We start from the raw sequence: 21652 nt of genomic DNA, 5'->3' as shown, positions 1-21652 counted from the left end.
AATATACTGAAAGGTCAATTATATTGTGCAGCTTATCTCACCACCTGTAGTTATTTAGGTGAAAGCTCCAAAATGCTTGCCTAATATGTCTGTTTATCCAAAAGGAAGTAGAAAGGGAGAGCTAGAAAGATAGCATTGCATCACATTACATGGCAATGCAATGCACAGTTGCTGAAGTTGAACCAAAATGAGCTTGTAATCTGGCTTCTGCAACTTTGAACATGAAAAATCCAATGAGGAGAAGAAAAGCAGAGCCAAAGAGTCCATCCCAAAATCCGACAAACAAGCAAAATGAACAAAAAACATTGAATTCAATTCTTTCTGATTTTAGAAACTGCATTAAAGAAGGGGTGCACCGGTCCTGGAGATACTGCAATACCAGGTCAATGCGTGGAGTGGACAGAGCAAGCTCTTTTTCCATCTCCCTGTTCTAAAAATCCATTTAATATATGGTCCCCAGATAGGGGACGTATCAGATATTAAACTGATAAGAACAGATACTACACTTGATCTTAGCCAAAAGGCCGAGAAGCGATAACCAGAATTGGTTTCAAACTACGGAGCCACCCAAGGATCCTAAAAAGTCCATTTGTGGAGATGAGCTCCTGGACTCCCGTTAAGAAGACTGTTGTCAACCTCTAGATCCCTTACATGCCTGCACTTTTCGGCTTGCTGCTGCTGCAATCCACGCGTTTTAGATCTGCATAACTCCACCTCTTTAAACACAGCACCTTCACCCCCTGCTGTTCCCACCCGCCTCAACACCGTTGGAAGGGAGGAGAACCAATTAAGGCGGGGGGTGGGGTGGAACGAGCAGCTGTCTACCCTTAGCAGGAGGGCTCCTGATTACATACCTCTCCTGCTGCTGCTGCTGCTGCTGGCTGTCCAGCAGCAGACTGAAGGTGGCTGCTGCTGTGCACAGGTATATAAAGGCTCAGAGCCTATTATGACACGCGCAGCCAGCGTTCCATTGCCACATTCCATCTACTGCAGGCAGGATACCTGGCTGGCTGAATGTCGCTGAGAAGCTCACAGAGACCGCCATAAGCAACAGTTTAACAGAATGCCACAGACTAATCAACCAAACTTTTTGGGTTGGGTTCTCTTTTATAGTCTGCAGGCATTAAATGAAAGAAGTCAGTGTTCCAGCAGAAGGAGACAACGTTTCAGAAAAGGCATTGTAGCAAACCAAAAAAGAAATTTTAAGCGCAGCAGTGTAACCAGCGCACATACCTGTTAGCTCGGGTGAGTTTAAAAGGCTGCTGTTGATAACAAGGGCATTTGCTAAATAGATGGTGTGTGTGCAACAATATACTGAAAGGTCAATTATATTGTGCAGCTTATCTCACCACCTGTAGTTATTTAGGTGAAAGCTCCAAAATGCTTGCCTAATATGTCTGTTTATCCAAAAGGAAGTAGAAAGGGAGAGCTAGAAAGATAGCATTGCATCACATTACATGGCAATGCAATGCACAGTTGCTGAAGTTGAACCAAAATGAGCTTGTAATCTGGCTTCTGCAACTTTGAACATGAAAAATCCAATGAGGAGAAGAAAAGCAGAGCCAAAGAGTCCATCCCAAAATCCGACAAACAAGCAAAATGAACAAAAAACATTGAATTCAATTCTTTCTGATTTTAGAAACTGCATTAAAGAAGGGGTGCACCGGTCCTGGAGATACTGCAATACCAGGTCAATGCGTGGAGTGGACAGAGCAAGCTCTTTTTCCATCTCCCTGTTCTAAAAATCCATTTAATATATGGTCCCCAGATAGGGGACGTATCAGATATTAAACTGATAAGAACAGATACTACACTTGATCTTAGCCAAAAGGCCGAGAAGCGATAACCAGAATTGGTTTCAAACTACGGAGCCACCCAAGGATCCTAAAAAGTCCATTTGTGGAGATGAGCTCCTGGACTCCCGTTAAGAAGACATGTTGTCAACCTCTAGATCCCTTACATGCCTGCACTTTTCGGCTTGCTGCTGCTGCAATCCACGCGTTTTAGATCTGCATAACTCCACCTCTTTAAACACAGCACCTTCACCCCCTGCTGTTCCCACCCGCCTCAACACCGTTGGAAGGGAGGAGAACCAATTAAGGCGGGGGGTGGGGTGGAACGAGCAGCTGTCTACCCTTAGCAGGAGGGCTCCTGATTACATACCTCTCCTGCTGCTGCTGCTGCTGCTGGCTGTCCAGCAGCAGACTGAAGGTGGCTGCTGCTGTGCACAGGTATATAAAGGCTCAGAGCCTATTATGACACGCGCAGCCAGCGTTCCATTGCCACATTCCATCTACTGCAGGCAGGATACCTGGCTGGCTGAATGTCGCTGAGAAGCTCACAGAGACCGCCATAAGCAACAGTTTAACAGAATGCCACAGACTAATCAACCAAACTTTTTGGGTTGGGTTCTCTTTTATAGTCTGCAGGCATTAAATGAAAGAAGTCAGTGTTCCAGCAGAAGGAGACAACGTTTCAGAAAAGGCATTGTAGCAAACCAAAAAAGAAATTTTAAGCGCAGCAGTGTAACCAGCGCACATACCTGTTAGCTCGGGTGAGTTTAAAAGGCTGCTGTTGATAACAAGGGCATTTGCTAAATAGATGGTGTGTGTGCAACAATATACTGAAAGGTCAATTATATTGTGCAGCTTATCTCACCACCTGTAGTTATTTAGGTGAAAGCTCCAAAATGCTTGCCTAATATGTCTGTTTATCCAAAAGGAAGTAGAAAGGGAGAGCTAGAAAGATAGCATTGCATCACATTACATGGCAATGCAATGCACAGTTGCTGAAGTTGAACCAAAATGAGCTTGTAATCTGGCTTCTGCAACTTTGAACATGAAAAATCCAATGAGGAGAAGAAAAGCAGAGCCAAAGAGTCCATCCCAAAATCCGACAAACAAGCAAAATGAACAAAAAACATTGAATTCAATTCTTTCTGATTTTAGAAACTGCATTAAAGAAGGGGTGCACCGGTCCTGGAGATACTGCAATACCAGGTCAATGCGTGGAGTGGACAGAGCAAGCTCTTTTTCCATCTCCCTGTTCTAAAAATCCATTTAATATATGGTCCCCAGATAGGGGACGTATCAGATATTAAACTGATAAGAACAGATACTACACTTGATCTTAGCCAAAAGGCCGAGAAGCGATAACCAGAATTGGTTTCAAACTACGGAGCCACCCAAGGATCCTAAAAAGTCCATTTGTGGAGATGAGCTCCTGGACTCCCGTTAAGAAGACATGTTGTCAACCTCTAGATCCCTTACATGCCTGCACTTTTCGGCTTGCTGCTGCTGCAATCCACGCGTTTTAGATCTGCATAACTCCACCTCTTTAAACACAGCACCTTCACCCCCTGCTGTTCCCACCCGCCTCAACACCGTTGGAAGGGAGGAGAACCAATTAAGGCGGGGGGTGGGGTGGAACGAGCAGCTGTCTACCCTTAGCAGGAGGGCTCCTGATTACATACCTCTCCTGCTGCTGCTGCTGCTGCTGGCTGTCCAGCAGCAGACTGAAGGTGGCTGCTGCTGTGCACAGGTATATAAAGGCTCAGAGCCTATTATGACACGCGCAGCCAGCGTTCCATTGCCACATTCCATCTACTGCAGGCAGGATACCTGGCTGGCTGAATGTCGCTGAGAAGCTCACAGAGACCGCCATAAGCAACAGTTTAACAGAATGCCACAGACTAATCAACCAAACTTTTTGGGTTGGGTTCTCTTTTATAGTCTGCAGGCATTAAATGAAAGAAGTCAGTGTTCCAGCAGAAGGAGACAACGTTTCAGAAAAGGCATTGTAGCAAACCAAAAAAGAAATTTTAAGCGCAGCAGTGTAACCAGCGCACATACCTGTTAGCTCGGGTGAGTTTAAAAGGCTGCTGTTGATAACAAGGGCATTTGCTAAATAGATGGTGTGTGTGCAACAATATACTGAAAGGTCAATTATATTGTGCAGCTTATCTCACCACCTGTAGTTATTTAGGTGAAAGCTCCAAAATGCTTGCCTAATATGTCTGTTTATCCAAAAGGAAGTAGAAAGGGAGAGCTAGAAAGATAGCATTGCATCACATTACATGGCAATGCAATGCACAGTTGCTGAAGTTGAACCAAAATGAGCTTGTAATCTGGCTTCTGCAACTTTGAACATGAAAAATCCAATGAGGAGAAGAAAAGCAGAGCCAAAGAGTCCATCCCAAAATCCGACAAACAAGCAAAATGAACAAAAAACATTGAATTCAATTCTTTCTGATTTTAGAAACTGCATTAAAGAAGGGGTGCACCGGTCCTGGAGATACTGCAATACCAGGTCAATGCGTGGAGTGGACAGAGCAAGCTCTTTTTCCATCTCCCTGTTCTAAAAATCCATTTAATATATGGTCCCCAGATAGGGGACGTATCAGATATTAAACTGATAAGAACAGATACTACACTTGATCTTAGCCAAAAGGCCGAGAAGCGATAACCAGAATTGGTTTCAAACTACGGAGCCACCCAAGGATCCTAAAAAGTCCATTTGTGGAGATGAGCTCCTGGACTCCCGTTAAGAAGACATGTTGTCAACCTCTAGATCCCTTACATGCCTGCACTTTTCGGCTTGCTGCTGCTGCAATCCACGCGTTTTAGATCTGCATAACTCCACCTCTTTAAACACAGCACCTTCACCCCCTGCTGTTCCCACCCGCCTCAACACCGTTGGAAGGGAGGAGAACCAATTAAGGCGGGGGGTGGGGTGGAACGAGCAGCTGTCTACCCTTAGCAGGAGGGCTCCTGATTACATACCTCTCCTGCTGCTGCTGCTGCTGCTGGCTGTCCAGCAGCAGACTGAAGGTGGCTGCTGCTGTGCACAGGTATATAAAGGCTCAGAGCCTATTATGACACGCGCAGCCAGCGTTCCATTGCCACATTCCATCTACTGCAGGCAGGATACCTGGCTGGCTGAATGTCGCTGAGAAGCTCACAGAGACCGCCATAAGCAACAGTTTAACAGAATGCCACAGACTAATCAACCAAACTTTTTGGGTTGGGTTCTCTTTTATAGTCTGCAGGCATTAAATGAAAGAAGTCAGTGTTCCAGCAGAAGGAGACAACGTTTCAGAAAAGGCATTGTAGCAAACCAAAAAAGAAATTTTAAGCGCAGCAGTGTAACCAGCGCACATACCTGTTAGCTCGGGTGAGTTTAAAAGGCTGCTGTTGATAACAAGGGCATTTGCTAAATAGATGGTGTGTGTGCAACAATATACTGAAAGGTCAATTATATTGTGCAGCTTATCTCACCACCTGTAGTTATTTAGGTGAAAGCTCCAAAATGCTTGCCTAATATGTCTGTTTATCCAAAAGGAAGTAGAAAGGGAGAGCTAGAAAGATAGCATTGCATCACATTACATGGCAATGCAATGCACAGTTGCTGAAGTTGAACCAAAATGAGCTTGTAATCTGGCTTCTGCAACTTTGAACATGAAAAATCCAATGAGGAGAAGAAAAGCAGAGCCAAAGAGTCCATCCCAAAATCCGACAAACAAGCAAAATGAACAAAAAACATTGAATTCAATTCTTTCTGATTTTAGAAACTGCATTAAAGAAGGGGTGCACCGGTCCTGGAGATACTGCAATACCAGGTCAATGCGTGGAGTGGACAGAGCAAGCTCTTTTTCCATCTCCCTGTTCTAAAAATCCATTTAATATATGGTCCCCAGATAGGGGACGTATCAGATATTAAACTGATAAGAACAGATACTACACTTGATCTTAGCCAAAAGGCCGAGAAGCGATAACCAGAATTGGTTTCAAACTACGGAGCCACCCAAGGATCCTAAAAAGTCCATTTGTGGAGATGAGCTCCTGGACTCCCGTTAAGAAGACATGTTGTCAACCTCTAGATCCCTTACATGCCTGCACTTTTCGGCTTGCTGCTGCTGCAATCCACGCGTTTTAGATCTGCATAACTCCACCTCTTTAAACACAGCACCTTCACCCCCTGCTGTTCCCACCCGCCTCAACACCGTTGGAAGGGAGGAGAACCAATTAAGGCGGGGGGTGGGGTGGAACGAGCAGCTGTCTACCCTTAGCAGGAGGGCTCCTGATTACATACCTCTCCTGCTGCTGCTGCTGCTGCTGGCTGTCCAGCAGCAGACTGAAGGTGGCTGCTGCTGTGCACAGGTATATAAAGGCTCAGAGCCTATTATGACACGCGCAGCCAGCGTTCCATTGCCACATTCCATCTACTGCAGGCAGGATACCTGGCTGGCTGAATGTCGCTGAGAAGCTCACAGAGACCGCCATAAGCAACAGTTTAACAGAATGCCACAGACTAATCAACCAAACTTTTTGGGTTGGGTTCTCTTTTATAGTCTGCAGGCATTAAATGAAAGAAGTCAGTGTTCCAGCAGAAGGAGACAACGTTTCAGAAAAGGCATTGTAGCAAACCAAAAAAGAAATTTTAAGCGCAGCAGTGTAACCAGCGCACATACCTGTTAGCTCGGGTGAGTTTAAAAGGCTGCTGTTGATAACAAGGGCATTTGCTAAATAGATGGTGTGTGTGCAACAATATACTGAAAGGTCAATTATATTGTGCAGCTTATCTCACCACCTGTAGTTATTTAGGTGAAAGCTCCAAAATGCTTGCCTAATATGTCTGTTTATCCAAAAGGAAGTAGAAAGGGAGAGCTAGAAAGATAGCATTGCATCACATTACATGGCAATGCAATGCACAGTTGCTGAAGTTGAACCAAAATGAGCTTGTAATCTGGCTTCTGCAACTTTGAACATGAAAAATCCAATGAGGAGAAGAAAAGCAGAGCCAAAGAGTCCATCCCAAAATCCGACAAACAAGCAAAATGAACAAAAAACATTGAATTCAATTCTTTCTGATTTTAGAAACTGCATTAAAGAAGGGGTGCACCGGTCCTGGAGATACTGCAATACCAGGTCAATGCGTGGAGTGGACAGAGCAAGCTCTTTTTCCATCTCCCTGTTCTAAAAATCCATTTAATATATGGTCCCCAGATAGGGGACGTATCAGATATTAAACTGATAAGAACAGATACTACACTTGATCTTAGCCAAAAGGCCGAGAAGCGATAACCAGAATTGGTTTCAAACTACGGAGCCACCCAAGGATCCTAAAAAGTCCATTTGTGGAGATGAGCTCCTGGACTCCCGTTAAGAAGACATGTTGTCAACCTCTAGATCCCTTACATGCCTGCACTTTTCGGCTTGCTGCTGCTGCAATCCACGCGTTTTAGATCTGCATAACTCCACCTCTTTAAACACAGCACCTTCACCCCCTGCTGTTCCCACCCGCCTCAACACCGTTGGAAGGGAGGAGAACCAATTAAGGCGGGGGGTGGGGTGGAACGAGCAGCTGTCTACCCTTAGCAGGAGGGCTCCTGATTACATACCTCTCCTGCTGCTGCTGCTGCTGCTGGCTGTCCAGCAGCAGACTGAAGGTGGCTGCTGCTGTGCACAGGTATATAAAGGCTCAGAGCCTATTATGACACGCGCAGCCAGCGTTCCATTGCCACATTCCATCTACTGCAGGCAGGATACCTGGCTGGCTGAATGTCGCTGAGAAGCTCACAGAGACCGCCATAAGCAACAGTTTAACAGAATGCCACAGACTAATCAACCAAACTTTTTGGGTTGGGTTCTCTTTTATAGTCTGCAGGCATTAAATGAAAGAAGTCAGTGTTCCAGCAGAAGGAGACAACGTTTCAGAAAAGGCATTGTAGCAAACCAAAAAAGAAATTTTAAGCGCAGCAGTGTAACCAGCGCACATACCTGTTAGCTCGGGTGAGTTTAAAAGGCTGCTGTTGATAACAAGGGCATTTGCTAAATAGATGGTGTGTGTGCAACAATATACTGAAAGGTCAATTATATTGTGCAGCTTATCTCACCACCTGTAGTTATTTAGGTGAAAGCTCCAAAATGCTTGCCTAATATGTCTGTTTATCCAAAAGGAAGTAGAAAGGGAGAGCTAGAAAGATAGCATTGCATCACATTACATGGCAATGCAATGCACAGTTGCTGAAGTTGAACCAAAATGAGCTTGTAATCTGGCTTCTGCAACTTTGAACATGAAAAATCCAATGAGGAGAAGAAAAGCAGAGCCAAAGAGTCCATCCCAAAATCCGACAAACAAGCAAAATGAACAAAAAACATTGAATTCAATTCTTTCTGATTTTAGAAACTGCATTAAAGAAGGGGTGCACCGGTCCTGGAGATACTGCAATACCAGGTCAATGCGTGGAGTGGACAGAGCAAGCTCTTTTTCCATCTCCCTGTTCTAAAAATCCATTTAATATATGGTCCCCAGATAGGGGACGTATCAGATATTAAACTGATAAGAACAGATACTACACTTGATCTTAGCCAAAAGGCCGAGAAGCGATAACCAGAATTGGTTTCAAACTACGGAGCCACCCAAGGATCCTAAAAAGTCCATTTGTGGAGATGAGCTCCTGGACTCCCGTTAAGAAGACATGTTGTCAACCTCTAGATCCCTTACATGCCTGCACTTTTCGGCTTGCTGCTGCTGCAATCCACGCGTTTTAGATCTGCATAACTCCACCTCTTTAAACACAGCACCTTCACCCCCTGCTGTTCCCACCCGCCTCAACACCGTTGGAAGGGAGGAGAACCAATTAAGGCGGGGGGTGGGGTGGAACGAGCAGCTGTCTACCCTTAGCAGGAGGGCTCCTGATTACATACCTCTCCTGCTGCTGCTGCTGCTGCTGGCTGTCCAGCAGCAGACTGAAGGTGGCTGCTGCTGTGCACAGGTATATAAAGGCTCAGAGCCTATTATGACACGCGCAGCCAGCGTTCCATTGCCACATTCCATCTACTGCAGGCAGGATACCTGGCTGGCTGAATGTCGCTGAGAAGCTCACAGAGACCGCCATAAGCAACAGTTTAACAGAATGCCACAGACTAATCAACCAAACTTTTTGGGTTGGGTTCTCTTTTATAGTCTGCAGGCATTAAATGAAAGAAGTCAGTGTTCCAGCAGAAGGAGACAACGTTTCAGAAAAGGCATTGTAGCAAACCAAAAAAGAAATTTTAAGCGCAGCAGTGTAACCAGCGCACATACCTGTTAGCTCGGGTGAGTTTAAAAGGCTGCTGTTGATAACAAGGGCATTTGCTAAATAGATGGTGTGTGTGCAACAATATACTGAAAGGTCAATTATATTGTGCAGCTTATCTCACCACCTGTAGTTATTTAGGTGAAAGCTCCAAAATGCTTGCCTAATATGTCTGTTTATCCAAAAGGAAGTAGAAAGGGAGAGCTAGAAAGATAGCATTGCATCACATTACATGGCAATGCAATGCACAGTTGCTGAAGTTGAACCAAAATGAGCTTGTAATCTGGCTTCTGCAACTTTGAACATGAAAAATCCAATGAGGAGAAGAAAAGCAGAGCCAAAGAGTCCATCCCAAAATCCGACAAACAAGCAAAATGAACAAAAAACATTGAATTCAATTCTTTCTGATTTTAGAAACTGCATTAAAGAAGGGGTGCACCGGTCCTGGAGATACTGCAATACCAGGTCAATGCGTGGAGTGGACAGAGCAAGCTCTTTTTCCATCTCCCTGTTCTAAAAATCCATTTAATATATGGTCCCCAGATAGGGGACGTATCAGATATTAAACTGATAAGAACAGATACTACACTTGATCTTAGCCAAAAGGCCGAGAAGCGATAACCAGAATTGGTTTCAAACTACGGAGCCACCCAAGGATCCTAAAAAGTCCATTTGTGGAGATGAGCTCCTGGACTCCCGTTAAGAAGACATGTTGTCAACCTCTAGATCCCTTACATGCCTGCACTTTTCGGCTTGCTGCTGCTGCAATCCACGCGTTTTAGATCTGCATAACTCCACCTCTTTAAACACAGCACCTTCACCCCCTGCTGTTCCCACCCGCCTCAACACCGTTGGAAGGGAGGAGAACCAATTAAGGCGGGGGGTGGGGTGGAACGAGCAGCTGTCTACCCTTAGCAGGAGGGCTCCTGATTACATACCTCTCCTGCTGCTGCTGCTGCTGCTGGCTGTCCAGCAGCAGACTGAAGGTGGCTGCTGCTGTGCACAGGTATATAAAGGCTCAGAGCCTATTATGACACGCGCAGCCAGCGTTCCATTGCCACATTCCATCTACTGCAGGCAGGATACCTGGCTGGCTGAATGTCGCTGAGAAGCTCACAGAGACCGCCATAAGCAACAGTTTAACAGAATGCCACAGACTAATCAACCAAACTTTTTGGGTTGGGTTCTCTTTTATAGTCTGCAGGCATTAAATGAAAGAAGTCAGTGTTCCAGCAGAAGGAGACAACGTTTCAGAAAAGGCATTGTAGCAAACCAAAAAAGAAATTTTAAGCGCAGCAGTGTAACCAGCGCACATACCTGTTAGCTCGGGTGAGTTTAAAAGGCTGCTGTTGATAACAAGGGCATTTGCTAAATAGATGGTGTGTGTGCAACAATATACTGAAAGGTCAATTATATTGTGCAGCTTATCTCACCACCTGTAGTTATTTAGGTGAAAGCTCCAAAATGCTTGCCTAATATGTCTGTTTATCCAAAAGGAAGTAGAAAGGGAGAGCTAGAAAGATAGCATTGCATCACATTACATGGCAATGCAATGCACAGTTGCTGAAGTTGAACCAAAATGAGCTTGTAATCTGGCTTCTGCAACTTTGAACATGAAAAATCCAATGAGGAGAAGAAAAGCAGAGCCAAAGAGTCCATCCCAAAATCCGACAAACAAGCAAAATGAACAAAAAACATTGAATTCAATTCTTTCTGATTTTAGAAACTGCATTAAAGAAGGGGTGCACCGGTCCTGGAGATACTGCAATACCAGGTCAATGCGTGGAGTGGACAGAGCAAGCTCTTTTTCCATCTCCCTGTTCTAAAAATCCATTTAATATATGGTCCCCAGATAGGGGACGTATCAGATATTAAACTGATAAGAACAGATACTACACTTGATCTTAGCCAAAAGGCCGAGAAGCGATAACCAGAATTGGTTTCAAACTACGGAGCCACCCAAGGATCCTAAAAAGTCCATTTGTGGAGATGAGCTCCTGGACTCCCGTTAAGAAGACATGTTGTCAACCTCTAGATCCCTTACATGCCTGCACTTTTCGGCTTGCTGCTGCTGCAATCCACGCGTTTTAGATCTGCATAACTCCACCTCTTTAAACACAGCACCTTCACCCCCTGCTGTTCCCACCCGCCTCAACACCGTTGGAAGGGAGGAGAACCAATTAAGGCGGGGGGTGGGGTGGAACGAGCAGCTGTCTACCCTTAGCAGGAGGGCTCCTGATTACATACCTCTCCTGCTGCTGCTGCTGCTGCTGGCTGTCCAGCAGCAGACTGAAGGTGGCTGCTGCTGTGCACAGGTATATAAAGGCTCAGAGCCTATTATGACACGCGCAGCCAGCGTTCCATTGCCACATTCCATCTACTGCAGGCAGGATACCTGGCTGGCTGAATGTCGCTGAGAAGCTCACAGAGACCGCCATAAGCAACAGTTTAACAGAATGCCACAGACTAATCAACCAAACTTTTTGGGTTGGGTTCTCTTTTATAGTCTGCAGGCATTAAATGAAAGAAGTCAGTGTTCCAGCCGTTTCAGAAAAGGCATTGTAGCAAACCAAAAAAGAAATTTTAAGCGCAGCAGTGTAACCAGCGCACATACCTGTTAGCTCGGGTGAGTTTAAAAGGCTGCTGTTGATAACAAGGGCATTTGCTAAATAGATGGTGTGTGTGCAACAATATACTGAAAGGTCAATTATATTGTGCAGCTTATCTCACCACCTGTAGTTATTTAGGTGAAAGCTCCAAAATGCTTGCCTAATATGTCTGTTTATCCAAAAGGAAGTAGAAAGGGAGAGCTAGAAAGATAGCATTGCATCACATTACATGGCAATGCAATGCACAGTTGCTGAAGTTGAACCAAAATGAGCTTGTAATCTGGCTTCTGCAACTTTGAACATGAAAAATCCAATGAGGAGAAGAAAAGCAGAGCCAAAGAGTCCATCCCAAAATCCGACAAACAAGCAAAATGAACAAAAAACATTGAATTCAATTCTTTCTGATTTTAGAAACTGCATTAAAGAAGGGGTGCACCGGTCCTGGAGATACTGCAATACCAGGTCAATGCGTGGAGTGGACAGAGCAAGCTCTTTTTCCATCTCCCTGTTCTAAAAATCCATTTAATATATGGTCCCCAGATAGGGGACGTATCAGATATTAAACTGATAAGAACAGATACTACACTTGATCTTAGCCAAAAGGCCGAGAAGCGATAACCAGAATTGGTTTCAAACTACGGAGCCACCCAAGGATCCTAAAAAGTCCATTTGTGGAGATGAGCTCCTGGACTCCCGTTAAGAAGACATGTTGTCAACCTCTAGATCCCTTACATGCCTGCACTTTTCGGCTTGCTGCTGCTGCAATCCACGCGTTTTAGATCTGCATAACTCCACCTCTTTAAACACAGCACCTTCACCCCCTGCTGTTCCCACCCGCCTCAACACCGTTGGAAGGGAGGAGAACCAATTAAGGCGGGGGGTGGGGTGGAACGAGCAGCTGTCTACCCTTAGCAGGAGGGCTCCTGATTACATACCTCTCCTGCTGCTGCTGCTGCTGCTGGCTGTCCAGCAGCAGACTGAAGGTGGCTGCTGCTGTGCACAGGTATATAAAGGCTCAGAGCCTATTATGACACGCGCAGCCAGCGTTCCATTGCCACATTCCATCTACTGCAGGCAGGATACCTGGCTGGCTGAATGTCGCTGAGAAGCTCACAGAGACCGCCATAAGCAACAGTTTAACAGAATGCCACAGACTAATCAACCAAACTTTTTGGGTTGGGTTCTCTTTTATAGTCTGCAGGCATTAAATGAAAGAAGTCAGTGTTCCAGCAGAAGGAGACAACGTTTCAGAAAAGGCATTGTAGCAAACCAAAAAAGAAATTTTAAGCGCAGCAGTGTAACCAGCGCACATACCTGTTAGCTCGGGTGAGTTTAAAAGGCTGCTGTTGATAACAAGGGCATTTGCTAAATAGATGGTGTGTGTGCAACAATATACTGAAAGGTCAATTATATTGTGCAGCTTATCTCACCACCTGTAGTTATTTAGGTGAAAGCTCCAAAATGCTTGCCTAATATGTCTGTTTATCCAAAAGGAAGTAGAAAGGGAGAGCTAGAAAGATAGCATTGCATCACATTACATGGCAATGCAATGCACAGTTGCTGAAGTTGAACCAAAATGAGCTTGTAATCTGGCTTCTGCAACTTTGAACATGAAAAATCCAATGAGGAGAAGAAAAGCAGAGCCAAAGAGTCCATCCCAAAATCCGACAAACAAGCAAAATGAACAAAAAACATTGAATTCAATTCTTTCTGATTTTAGAAACTGCATTAAAGAAGGGGTGCACCGGTCCTGGAGATACTGCAATACCAGGTCAATGCGTGGAGTGGACAGAGCAAGCTCTTTTTCCATCTCCCTGTTCTAAAAATCCATTTAATATATGGTCCCCAGATAGGGGACGTATCAGATATTAAACTGATAAGAACAGATACTACACTTGATCTTAGCCAAAAGGCCGAGAAGCGATAACCAGAATTGGTTTCAAACTACGGAGCCACCCAAGGATCCTAAAAAGTCCATTTGTGGAGATGAGCTCCTGGACTCCCGTTAAGAAGACATGTTGTCAACCTCTAGATCCCTTACATGCCTGCACTTTTCGGCTTGCTGCTGCTGCAATCCACGCGTTTTAGATCTGCATAACTCCACCTCTTTAAACACAGCACCTTCACCCCCTGCTGTTCCCACCCGCCTCAACACCGTTGGAAGGGAGGAGAACCAATTAAGGCGGGGGGTGGGGTGGAACGAGCAGCTGTCTACCCTTAGCAGGAGGGCTCCTGATTACATACCTCTCCTGCTGCTGCTGCTGCTGCTGGCTGTCCAGCAGCAGACTGAAGGTGGCTGCTGCTGTGCACAGGTATATAAAGGCTCAGAGCCTATTATGACACGCGCAGCCAGCGTTCCATTGCCACATTCCATCTACTGCAGGCAGGATACCTGGCTGGCTGAATGTCGCTGAGAAGCTCACAGAGACCGCCATAAGCAACAGTTTAACAGAATGCCACAGACTAATCAACCAAACTTTTTGGGTTGGGTTCTCTTTTATAGTCTGCAGGCATTAAATGAAAGAAGTCAGTGTTCCAGCAGAAGGAGACAACGTTTCAGAAAAGGCATTGTAGCAAACCAAAAAAGAAATTTTAAGCGCAGCAGTGTAACCAGCGCACATACCTGTTAGCTCGGGTGAGTTTAAAAGGCTGCTGTTGATAACAAGGGCATTTGCTAAATAGATGGTGTGTGTGCAACAATATACTGAAAGGTCAATTATATTGTGCAGCTTATCTCACCACCTGTAGTTATTTAGGTGAAAGCTCCAAAATGCTTGCCTAATATGTCTGTTTATCCAAAAGGAAGTAGAAAGGGAGAGCTAGAAAGATAGCATTGCATCACATTACATGGCAATGCAATGCACAGTTGCTGAAGTTGAACCAAAATGAGCTTGTAATCTGGCTTCTGCAACTTTGAACATGAAAAATCCAATGAGGAGAAGAAAAGCAGAGCCAAAGAGTCCATCCCAAAATCCGACAAACAAGCAAAATGAACAAAAAACATTGAATTCAATTCTTTCTGATTTTAGAAACTGCATTAAAGAAGGGGTGCACCGGTCCTGGAGATACTGCAATACCAGGTCAATGCGTGGAGTGGACAGAGCAAGCTCTTTTTCCATCTCCCTGTTCTAAAAATCCATTTAATATATGGTCCCCAGATAGGGGACGTATCAGATATTAAACTGATAAGAACAGATACTACACTTGATCTTAGCCAAAAGGCCGAGAAGCGATAACCAGAATTGGTTTCAAACTACGGAGCCACCCAAGGATCCTAAAAAGTCCATTTGTGGAGATGAGCTCCTGGACTCCCGTTAAGAAGACATGTTGTCAACCTCTAGATCCCTTACATGCCTGCACTTTTCGGCTTGCTGCTGCTGCAATCCACGCGTTTTAGATCTGCATAACTCCACCTCTTTAAACACAGCACCTTCACCCCCTGCTGTTCCCACCCGCCTCAACACCGTTGGAAGGGAGGAGAACCAATTAAGGCGGGGGGTGGGGTGGAACGAGCAGCTGTCTACCCTTAGCAGGAGGGCTCCTGATTACATACCTCTCCTGCTGCTGCTGCTGCTGCTGGCTGTCCAGCAGCAGACTGAAGGTGGCTGCTGCTGTGCACAGGTATATAAAGGCTCAGAGCCTATTATGACACGCGCAGCCAGCGTTCCATTGCCACATTCCATCTACTGCAGGCAGGATACCTGGCTGGCTGAATGTCGCTGAGAAGCTCACAGAGACCGCCATAAGCAACAGTTTAACAGAATGCCACAGACTAATCAACCAAACTTTTTGGGTTGGGTTCTCTTTTATAGTCTGCAGGCATTAAATGAAAGAAGTCAGTGTTCCAGCAGAAGGAGACAACGTTTCAGAAAAGGCATTGTAGCAAACCAAAAAAGAAATTTTAAGCGCAGCAGTGTAACCAGCGCACATACCTGTTAGCTCGGGTGAGTTTAAAAGGCTGCTGTTGATAACAAGGGCATTTGCTAAATAGATGGTGTGTGTGCAACAATATACTGAAAGGTCAATTATATTGTGCAGCTTATCTCACCACCTGTAGTTATTTAGGTGAAAGCTCCAAAATGCTTGCCTAATATGTCTGTTTATCCAAAAGGAAGTAGAAAGGGAGAGCTAGAAAGATAGCATTGCATCACATTACATGGCAATGCAATGCACAGTTGCTGAAGTTGAACCAAAATGAGCTTGTAATCTGGCTTCTGCAACTTTGAACATGAAAAATCCAATGAGGAGAAGAAAAGCAGAGCCAAAGAGTCCATCCCAAAATCCGACAAACAAGCAAAATGAACAAAAAACATTGAATTCAATTCTTTCTGATTTTAGAAACTGCATTAAAGAAGGGGTGCACCGGTCCTGGAGATACTGCAATACCAGGTCAATGCGTGGAGTGGACAGAGCAAGCTCTTTTTCCATCTCCCTGTTCTAAAAATCCATTTAATATATGGTCCCCAGATAGGGGACGTATCAGATATTAAACTGATAAGAACAGATACTACACTTGATCTTAGCCAAAAGGCCGAGAAGCGATAACCAGAATTGGTTTCAAACTACGGAGCCACCCAAGGATCCTAAAAAGTCCATTTGTGGAGATGAGCTCCTGGACTCCCGTTAAGAAGACATGTTGTCAACCTCTAGATCCCTTACATGCCTGCACTTTTCGGCTTGCTGCTGCTGCAATCCACGCGTTTTAGATCTGCATAACTCCACCTCTTTAAACACAGCACCTTCACCCCCTGCTGTTCCCACCCGCCTCAACACCGTTGGAAGGGAGGAGAACCAATTAAGGCGGGGGGTGGGGTGGAACGAGCAGCTGTCTACCCTTAGCAGGAGGGCTCCTGATTACATACCTCTCCTGCTGCTGCTGCTGCTGCTGGCTGTCCAGCAGCAGACTGAAGGTGGCTGCTGCTGTGCACAGGTATATAAAGGCTCAGAGCCTATTATGACACGCGCAGCCAGCGTTCCATTGCCACATTCCATCTACTGCAGGCAGGATACCTGGCTGGCTGAATGTCGCTGAGAAGCTCACAGAGACCGCCATAAGCAACAGTTTAACAGAATGCCACAGACTAATCAACCAAACTTTTTGGGTTGGGTTCTCTTTTATAGTCTGCAGGCATTAAATGAAAGAAGTCAGTGTTCCAGCAGAAGGAGACAACGTTTCAGAAAAGGCATTGTAGCAAACCAAAAAAGAAATTTTAAGCGCAGCAGTGTAACCAGCGCACATACCTGTTAGCTCGGGTGAGTTTAAAAGGCTGCTGTTGATAACAAGGGCATTTGCTAAATAGATGGTGTGTGTGCAACAATATACTGAAAGGTCAATTATATTGTGCAGCTTATCTCACCACCTGTAGTTATTTAGGTGAAAGCTCCAAAATGCTTGCCTAATATGTCTGTTTATCCAAAAGGAAGTAGAAAGGGAGAGCTAGAAAGATAGCATTGCATCACATTACATGGCAATGCAATGCACAGTTGCTGAAGTTGAACCAAAATGAGCTTGTAATCTGGCTTCTGCAACTTTGAACATGAAAAATCCAATGAGGAGAAGAAAAGCAGAGCCAAAGAGTCCATCCCAAAATCCGACAAACAAGCAAAATGAACAAAAAACATTGAATTCAATTCTTTCTGATTTTAGAAACTGCATTAAAGAAGGGGTGCACCGGTCCTGGAGATACTGCAATACCAGGTCAATGCGTGGAGTGGACAGAGCAAGCTCTTTTTCCATCTCCCTGTTCTAAAAATCCATTTAATATATGGTCCCCAGATAGGGGACGTATCAGATATTAAACTGATAAGAACAGATACTACACTTGATCTTAGCCAAAAGGCCGAGAAGCGATAACCAGAATTGGTTTCAAACTACGGAGCCACCCAAGGATCCTAAAAAGTCCATTTGTGGAGATGAGCTCCTGGACTCCCGTTAAGAAGACATGTTGTCAACCTCTAGATCCCTTACATGCCTGCACTTTTCGGCTTGCTGCTGCTGCAATCCACGCGTTTTAGATCTGCATAACTCCACCTCTTTAAACACAGCACCTTCACCCCCTGCTGTTCCCACCCGCCTCAACACCGTTGGAAGGGAGGAGAACCAATTAAGGCGGGGGGTGGGGTGGAACGAGCAGCTGTCTACCCTTAGCAGGAGGGCTCCTGATTACATACCTCTCCTGCTGCTGCTGCTGCTGCTGGCTGTCCAGCAGCAGACTGAAGGTGGCTGCTGCTGTGCACAGGTATATAAAGGCTCAGAGCCTATTATGACACGCGCAGCCAGCGTTCCATTGCCACATTCCATCTACTGCAGGCAGGATACCTGGCTGGCTGAATGTCGCTGAGAAGCTCACAGAGACCGCCATAAGCAACAGTTTAACAGAATGCCACAGACTAATCAACCAAACTTTTTGGGTTGGGTTCTCTTTTATAGTCTGCAGGCATTAAATGAAAGAAGTCAGTGTTCCAGCAGAAGGAGACAACGTTTCAGAAAAGGCATTGTAGCAAACCAAAAAAGAAATTTTAAGCGCAGCAGTGTAACCAGCGCACATACCTGTTAGCTCGGGTGAGTTTAAAAGGCTGCTGTTGATAACAAGGGCATTTGCTAAATAGATGGTGTGTGTGCAACAATATACTGAAAGGTCAATTATATTGTGCAGCTTATCTCACCACCTGTAGTTATTTAGGTGAAAGCTCCAAAATGCTTGCCTAATATGTCTGTTTATCCAAAAGGAAGTAGAAAGGGAGAGCTAGAAAGATAGCATTGCATCACATTACATGGCAATGCAATGCACAGTTGCTGAAGTTGAACCAAAATGAGCTTGTAATCTGGCTTCTGCAACTTTGAACATGAAAAATCCAATGAGGAGAAGAAAAGCAGAGCCAAAGAGTCCATCCCAAAATCCGACAAACAAGCAAAATGAACAAAAAACATTGAATTCAATTCTTTCTGATTTTAGAAACTGCATTAAAGAAGGGGTGCACCGGTCCTGGAGATACTGCAATACCAGGTCAATGCGTGGAGTGGACAGAGCAAGCTCTTTTTCCATCTCCCTGTTCTAAAAATCCATTTAATATATGGTCCCCAGATAGGGGACGTATCAGATATTAAACTGATAAGAACAGATACTACACTTGATCTTAGCCAAAAGGCCGAGAAGCGATAACCAGAATTGGTTTCAAACTACGGAGCCACCCAAGGATCCTAAAAAGTCCATTTGTGGAGATGAGCTCCTGGACTCCCGTTAAGAAGACATGTTGTCAACCTCTAGATCCCTTACATGCCTGCACTTTTCGGCTTGCTGCTGCTGCAATCCACGCGTTTTAGATCTGCATAACTCCACCTCTTTAAACACAGCACCTTCACCCCCTGCTGTTCCCACCCGCCTCAACACCGTTGGAAGGGAGGAGAACCAATTAAGGCGGGGGGTGGGGTGGAACGAGCAGCTGTCTACCCTTAGCAGGAGGGCTCCTGATTACATACCTCTCCTGCTGCTGCTGCTGCTGCTGGCTGTCCAGCAGCAGACTGAAGGTGGCTGCTGCTGTGCACAGGTATATAAAGGCTCAGAGCCTATTATGACACGCGCAGCCAGCGTTCCATTGCCACATTCCATCTACTGCAGGCAGGATACCTGGCTGGCTGAATGTCGCTGAGAAGCTCACAGAGACCGCCATAAGCAACAGTTTAACAGAATGCCACAGACTAATCAACCAAACTTTTTGGGTTGGGTTCTCTTTTATAGTCTGCAGGCATTAAATGAAAGAAGTCAGTGTTCCAGCAGAAGGAGACAACGTTTCAGAAAAGGCATTGTAGCAAACCAAAAAAGAAATTTTAAGCGCAGCAGTGTAACCAGCGCACATACCTGTTAGCTCGGGTGAGTTTAAAAGGCTGCTGTTGATAACAAGGGCATTTGCTAAATAGATGGTGTGTGTGCAACAATATACTGAAAGGTCAATTATATTGTGCAGCTTATCTCACCACCTGTAGTTATTTAGGTGAAAGCTCCAAAATGCTTGCCTAATATGTCTGTTTATCCAAAAGGAAGTAGAAAGGGAGAGCTAGAAAGATAGCATTGCATCACATTACATGGCAATGCAATGCACAGTTGCTGAAGTTGAACCAAAATGAGCTTGTAATCTGGCTTCTGCAACTTTGAACATGAAAAATCCAATGAGGAGAAGAAAAGCAGAGCCAAAGAGTCCATCCCAAAATCCGACAAACAAGCAAAATGAACAAAAAACATTGAATTCAATTCTTTCTGATTTTAGAAACTGCATTAAAGAAGGGGTGCACCGGTCCTGGAGATACTGCAATACCAGGTCAATGCGTGGAGTGGACAGAGCAAGCTCTTTTTCCATCTCCCTGTTCTAAAAATCCATTTAATATATGGTCCCCAGATAGGGGACGTATCAGATATTAAACTGATAAGAACAGATACTACACTTGATCTTAGCCAAAAGGCCGAGAAGCGATAACCAGAATTGGTTTCAAACTACGGAGCCACCCAAGGATCCTAAAAAGTCCATTTGTGGAGATGAGCTCCTGGACTCCCGTTAAGAAGACATGTTGTCAACCTCTAGATCCCTTACATGCCTGCACTTTTCGGCTTGCTGCTGCTGCAATCCACGCGTTTTAGATCTGCATAACTCCACCTCTTTAAACACAGCACCTTCACCCCCTGCTGTTCCCACCCGCCTCAACACCGTTGGAAGGGAGGAGAACCAATTAAGGCGGGGGGTGGGGTGGAACGAGCAGCTGTCTACCCTTAGCAGGAGGGCTCCTGATTACATACCTCTCCTGCTGCTGCTGCTGCTGCTGGCTGTCCAGCAGCAGACTGAAGGTGGCTGCTGCTGTGCACAGGTATATAAAGGCTCAGAGCCTATTATGACACGCGCAGCCAGCGTTCCATTGCCACATTCCATCTACTGCAGGCAGGATACCTGGCTGGCTGAATGTCGCTGAGAAGCTCACAGAGACCGCCATAAGCAACAGTTTAACAGAATGCCACAGACTAATCAACCAAACTTTTTGGGTTGGGTTCTCTTTTATAGTCTGCAGGCATTAAATGAAAGAAGTCAGTGTTCCAGCAGAAGGAGACAACGTTTCAGAAAAGGCATTGTAGCAAACCAAAAAAGAAATTTTAAGCGCAGCAGTGTAACCAGCGCACATACCTGTTAGCTCGGGTGAGTTTAAAAGGCTGCTGTTGATAACAAGGGCATTTGCTAAATAGATGGTGTGTGTGCAACAATATACTGAAAGGTCAATTATATTGTGCAGCTTATCTCACCACCTGTAGTTATTTAGGTGAAAGCTCCAAAATGCTTGCCTAATATGTCTGTTTATCCAAAAGGAAGTAGAAAGGGAGAGCTAGAAAGATAGCATTGCATCACATTACATGGCAATGCAATGCACAGTTGCTGAAGTTGAACCAAAATGAGCTTGTAATCTGGCTTCTGCAACTTTGAACATGAAAAATCCAATGAGGAGAAGAAAAGCAGAGCCAAAGAGTCCATCCCAAAATCCGACAAACAAGCAAAATGAACAAAAAACATTGAATTCAATTCTTTCTGATTTTAGAAACTGCATTAAAGAAGGGGTGCACCGGTCCTGGAGATACTGCAATACCAGGTCAATGCGTGGAGTGGACAGAGCAAGCTCTTTTTCCATCTCCCTGTTCTAAAAATCCATTTAATATATGGTCCCCAGATAGGGGACGTATCAGATATTAAACTGATAAGAACAGATACTACACTTGATCTTAGCCAAAAGGCCGAGAAGCGATAACCAGAATTGGTTTCAAACTACGGAGCCACCCAAGGATCCTAAAAAGTCCATTTGTGGAGATGAGCTCCTGGACTCCCGTTAAGAAGACATGTTGTCAACCTCTAGATCCCTTACATGCCTGCACTTTTCGGCTTGCTGCTGCTGCAATCCACGCGTTTTAGATCTGCATAACTCCACCTCTTT

At 45.0% G+C, this 21652-nt stretch overlaps 17 non-coding genes across 17 annotated transcripts; all 17 read right to left on the bottom strand.

Moving 5' to 3' along the window:
* Positions 1-345: 345 nt before the first annotated feature.
* Positions 346-536, bottom strand: LOC141248363 (U2 spliceosomal RNA). The gene has a single exon (XR_012311594.1). It is a non-coding gene; the product is annotated as a U2 spliceosomal RNA (small nuclear RNA).
* A 1117-nt stretch (positions 537-1653) lies between these two features.
* LOC141248362 (U2 spliceosomal RNA) lies at positions 1654-1844 on the bottom strand. Its single transcript, XR_012311593.1, has one exon. It is a non-coding gene; the product is annotated as a U2 spliceosomal RNA (small nuclear RNA).
* A 1118-nt stretch (positions 1845-2962) lies between these two features.
* Positions 2963-3153, bottom strand: LOC141248360 (U2 spliceosomal RNA). Its single transcript, XR_012311591.1, has one exon. It is a non-coding gene; the product is annotated as a U2 spliceosomal RNA (small nuclear RNA).
* A 1118-nt stretch (positions 3154-4271) lies between these two features.
* On the bottom strand, positions 4272-4462 carry LOC141248359 (U2 spliceosomal RNA). The gene has a single exon (XR_012311590.1). It is a non-coding gene; the product is annotated as a U2 spliceosomal RNA (small nuclear RNA).
* Positions 4463-5580: 1118 nt separating this feature from the next.
* Positions 5581-5771, bottom strand: LOC141248358 (U2 spliceosomal RNA). Its single transcript, XR_012311589.1, has one exon. It is a non-coding gene; the product is annotated as a U2 spliceosomal RNA (small nuclear RNA).
* A 1118-nt stretch (positions 5772-6889) lies between these two features.
* On the bottom strand, positions 6890-7080 carry LOC141248357 (U2 spliceosomal RNA). The gene has a single exon (XR_012311588.1). It is a non-coding gene; the product is annotated as a U2 spliceosomal RNA (small nuclear RNA).
* A 1118-nt stretch (positions 7081-8198) lies between these two features.
* Positions 8199-8389, bottom strand: LOC141248356 (U2 spliceosomal RNA). The gene has a single exon (XR_012311587.1). It is a non-coding gene; the product is annotated as a U2 spliceosomal RNA (small nuclear RNA).
* Positions 8390-9507: 1118 nt separating this feature from the next.
* LOC141248355 (U2 spliceosomal RNA) lies at positions 9508-9698 on the bottom strand. Its single transcript, XR_012311586.1, has one exon. It is a non-coding gene; the product is annotated as a U2 spliceosomal RNA (small nuclear RNA).
* Positions 9699-10816: 1118 nt separating this feature from the next.
* On the bottom strand, positions 10817-11007 carry LOC141248353 (U2 spliceosomal RNA). Its single transcript, XR_012311585.1, has one exon. It is a non-coding gene; the product is annotated as a U2 spliceosomal RNA (small nuclear RNA).
* A 1106-nt stretch (positions 11008-12113) lies between these two features.
* LOC141248352 (U2 spliceosomal RNA) lies at positions 12114-12304 on the bottom strand. The gene has a single exon (XR_012311584.1). It is a non-coding gene; the product is annotated as a U2 spliceosomal RNA (small nuclear RNA).
* Positions 12305-13422: 1118 nt separating this feature from the next.
* LOC141248351 (U2 spliceosomal RNA) lies at positions 13423-13613 on the bottom strand. The gene has a single exon (XR_012311583.1). It is a non-coding gene; the product is annotated as a U2 spliceosomal RNA (small nuclear RNA).
* Positions 13614-14731: 1118 nt separating this feature from the next.
* Positions 14732-14922, bottom strand: LOC141248350 (U2 spliceosomal RNA). Its single transcript, XR_012311582.1, has one exon. It is a non-coding gene; the product is annotated as a U2 spliceosomal RNA (small nuclear RNA).
* A 1118-nt stretch (positions 14923-16040) lies between these two features.
* LOC141248347 (U2 spliceosomal RNA) lies at positions 16041-16231 on the bottom strand. Its single transcript, XR_012311580.1, has one exon. It is a non-coding gene; the product is annotated as a U2 spliceosomal RNA (small nuclear RNA).
* A 1118-nt stretch (positions 16232-17349) lies between these two features.
* LOC141248346 (U2 spliceosomal RNA) lies at positions 17350-17540 on the bottom strand. Its single transcript, XR_012311579.1, has one exon. It is a non-coding gene; the product is annotated as a U2 spliceosomal RNA (small nuclear RNA).
* Positions 17541-18658: 1118 nt separating this feature from the next.
* Positions 18659-18849, bottom strand: LOC141248345 (U2 spliceosomal RNA). The gene has a single exon (XR_012311578.1). It is a non-coding gene; the product is annotated as a U2 spliceosomal RNA (small nuclear RNA).
* Positions 18850-19967: 1118 nt separating this feature from the next.
* Positions 19968-20158, bottom strand: LOC141248344 (U2 spliceosomal RNA). The gene has a single exon (XR_012311577.1). It is a non-coding gene; the product is annotated as a U2 spliceosomal RNA (small nuclear RNA).
* A 1118-nt stretch (positions 20159-21276) lies between these two features.
* Positions 21277-21467, bottom strand: LOC141248343 (U2 spliceosomal RNA). The gene has a single exon (XR_012311576.1). It is a non-coding gene; the product is annotated as a U2 spliceosomal RNA (small nuclear RNA).
* Positions 21468-21652: the final 185 nt, after the last annotated feature.

The sequence above is a fragment of the Phyllobates terribilis genome, unplaced genomic scaffold (genome assembly GCF_046119375.1).
Source record: "Phyllobates terribilis strain yellow unplaced genomic scaffold, ASM4611937v1 Scaffold_3637__1_contigs__length_73654, whole genome shotgun sequence".
NCBI classification, from domain to species: Eukaryota; Metazoa; Chordata; class Amphibia; order Anura; family Dendrobatidae; genus Phyllobates; species Phyllobates terribilis.
Note: the sequence above shows the minus strand (reverse complement) of the source record. Positions and strands in the feature narration are given on the sequence as shown.